This window comes from Brachyhypopomus gauderio, chromosome 18 (assembly GCF_052324685.1).
Source record: "Brachyhypopomus gauderio isolate BG-103 chromosome 18, BGAUD_0.2, whole genome shotgun sequence".
NCBI lineage: Eukaryota > Metazoa > Chordata > Actinopteri > Gymnotiformes > Hypopomidae > Brachyhypopomus > Brachyhypopomus gauderio.
The window spans coordinates 2,631,111-2,634,378 of NC_135228.1; the positions used below are offsets into that span (position 1 = coordinate 2,631,111).

General features: G+C 40.9%; 1 pseudogene; it reads right to left on the reverse strand.

The window, feature by feature from the left end:
- Nucleotides 1-1,307: 1,307 nt before the first annotated feature.
- Nucleotides 1,308-2,908, reverse strand: LOC143482338 (uncharacterized; annotated as a pseudogene).
- Nucleotides 2,909-3,268: the final 360 nt, after the last annotated feature.

Genomic DNA, 3,268 nt, shown 5'->3' on the forward strand with positions numbered 1-3,268 from the left:
GGCATCGCGAATTTCGTTGTGTAACATGAAATTGTATTCTCAGGATATACACCTGCAGACGCGTTACTGGGGAGAGTAACGTAAAAACCTTGCTCTTGCAGGTTTAATTTAAAATGAGTCCAATGCGTGCGTATATTGGTCTTTATCGCTGCATGATATCTACCACGTCCTTAGTAGGAACCCAAGAATTAAATTTCAGGCCAACCGACCTGTAGGGGTTATAGTTATGAGATATAACTAACCTACCTGCTTGCCTACAACCAAGGACGGAAATAGGTGCAGAAGAAGGATTGACGTGCATAAAACTTAAATATCTGACTCCAAATTATAGTTGGTAAGAATCTAAAAGAACTCACTTCTCAAATAGATCAGTACAGGTTATAGAATATACCTAACCAACTTTATAAAGTACCTTGCTATAAACAATAGCCTGCTTTGTCAGAGGTTTATCATAAACATGCGTAGCAGATGGGATACTTTAGAGGGAATTGGCATTAGCATTGATTTACATTTTAACTGATACTAATAATGAGCTCATCTGGCCCAGTATAGCTATAATCAAGGAAGACCGTGGCTACACAATTAACCAGATTTATTCAATAACCAACAAAATATAAAACAATAACAACCATACTAGATTAAAGTAACAATAATACCTAATGGAAACAGAGATACCAACCGGTGCAGGCTGCCTCACGGAGAAGGACCCCAAAGGAAGCAAAGAGAGAAGAGCCCAGATGAAAGAAGAGAGCCCAGATGAAAGAAGAGAGCCCAGATGAAAGAAGAGAGCCCAGATGATAGAAGAGAGCCCAGATGATAGAAGAGAGCCCAGATGATAGAAGAGAGCCCAGATGATAGAAGAGAGCCCAGATGATAGAAGAGGCCCCTGCACCCACAAACTTCTCTTTTTATATCCCCCCAGCATCTCAAAGGGACAGCAGTCACAAAAACCAGGTTAACCAATGGGAATCAGGTTGCTGGTAAAGACATCAGAGTACATTTGCATACAGTGTGCATTCCATACAGGACTGTCCCCTTTGGGGTGAAGTCTACAAACCTTATCAGGGAGTGATGGAACTCTTATCCTGTTAGCATAACCTTTACCCAGTACACAAGCTGCAAAATAAGACTAAACATGCCACACAAACATACTGACATAACTAAAATACAAATGGTCAGTTTTATCCCATTGCTCTGGGAACCTCTTGAGGTAAACCACCATTTGTTGCCCCCCATAGTTTTATGGAAGAACACCAGATCCTGCATCCCCCACAGGAACACATCTGAGCACTCCTACAAATCCCCCCTCAGGGACGCCAAAATGTAGAAACATTCAACGACTCGAGAGTGAGTGTCTCTGTCATAGTGGAGCAAAGGGCAGTGATGTGCTTCCTGAAATAGCAGAACTGGATCAGGGTGATGGCGAGTATTAAAGAACTGGCCAGGACGCATCCCCGGAAAACCCAGTCCCACCAGGTATATATGTACTCCGCTGAAAGGGTTGAAGCACTGGTCAGGATTTTCACCATCTCAGTGGCGAGATGCACTTCCACTTGTGCTTGACGAAGATGATAGCTGGTTGTCTGAATCAGGCGCTGAACCAGCTGTACAGTGTCTGTGAGAGGTTTTGTGCTTTCCTCATAGAAAGTGTCTTCCCACCATGGAGAAACATCAGTGTCCATTGGTATCCTACCCAGAATGCTTAAAGGTCCCATTGTGAAGTCATCTCTCACCTCTAGACAGAACGAGTGATTGGCAGGGCACAGAAGACCCCCATAACTGAAAGATGTCATTTCACTAATCACACACCACTGGGTGTGTGACACTTGGACTGCATCAGAGTATCCATGCAACGAATGAACATTTATCAACTTAGTATCATTTGAAGAGACAGGTTGTAATGTATTGCATGTACAGATTACATAACTGGATGTTTCATGGCAGCAAAAACGTGTAGTAAGCAACATTTCAGAACCCTTTACAGTCATATAACCAGTCACCTGATCCCATTTGACAACCTGATCCCTGATAACCGTACCCAATGAACGTATAGTGGTGGAATCTGGAAAAATTTGCTCAGGGTGAATAAAAGGATAAGTTGCATAAAAACCAATACAACCGGGGCACTCGTTTCCATTGTACATCATAATAGTTGTAAGAAGTTCAGCATAATAGATGGTTTTCATAGAAATTGATTTAAACCAACGATCAAGATCAAGCATTTCAATCAAATCAGCTAAGGCATGACGTGGTGATTTCTGGAATCGGAGATCCAATACCTCCTGCCTTGCTGCTGTAAACAGATCTTGAGCATAAGATCTGCATGCAAAATCAAGCTCTAAGGTGTGTGTTTGGTTAAAAATCATATGACTAAGGTGTAACAAAGCTTGAGCTTCTGACTTTACTGCTTTAATAATGTTATCTTCACCATTAGTCAGATGTTGAAAACCAGTTGCAAACTGATTGGTAAGCCAAGATGTATACTGTGATTGTTTGGAATTTGGTATGTGTTTATTAGTGAATTACTACTACCAAATAATCCAGTGATGTCCGAGAATAGATCTCGCTTCATGCGTGACTGTGAGTATGGAATTTGGACAGCTAATCTGCTTTTGTAGTCATACACCAAATCTTCAATTTGAGTTTTGAGCCATGTGTATGTTTTAGTGTAGGCTTTACAATGTGTCAGATAAGCTGAGAGGATATTTGAAATATTGTAACTAACATGAACCATAACAAGGTTTACATCATGCAATAGAGTCTTATTAATGTTTCCTCTAATAAGACCAGCTAGAGGGACAGGGTATGTATTTGGACACTGTGTTGGTTTGTGGTAGCCGCATGTCGTTAAATTGAAACAATATTTACGTGTCCATGTGCAATTTTCTGCACCTGTCCACAAATTTAGGTCAGCTTCACACCTACCAACACAATACATGCCTTCCCGACGTTTTGTCCAAACAAAAGGTTTGGGAGTAATAGAATAATCCTGTGGAGAAGAGAGATTAAAAAGATGGGATGTATATGTGTTGTGTGTAGAATTGAGTGGTTCTATATGTGTGCACTCGTACATGGCAGGTTCAAGTTCTTTTGTGTTATAGCACTTCCGAGGATCTACTCCATTATTTCCTCGCTTGTATAATGTGCTTAAAACACCTGCTTCTTGACCCTCAATTTATTTTAGTTTTATCCATGTTGTAGAATTGGCTTGGCTTGGAACATGGATAATAGGAATAGAAAAACTAATTGTAGGAGGATGGGTGGAACC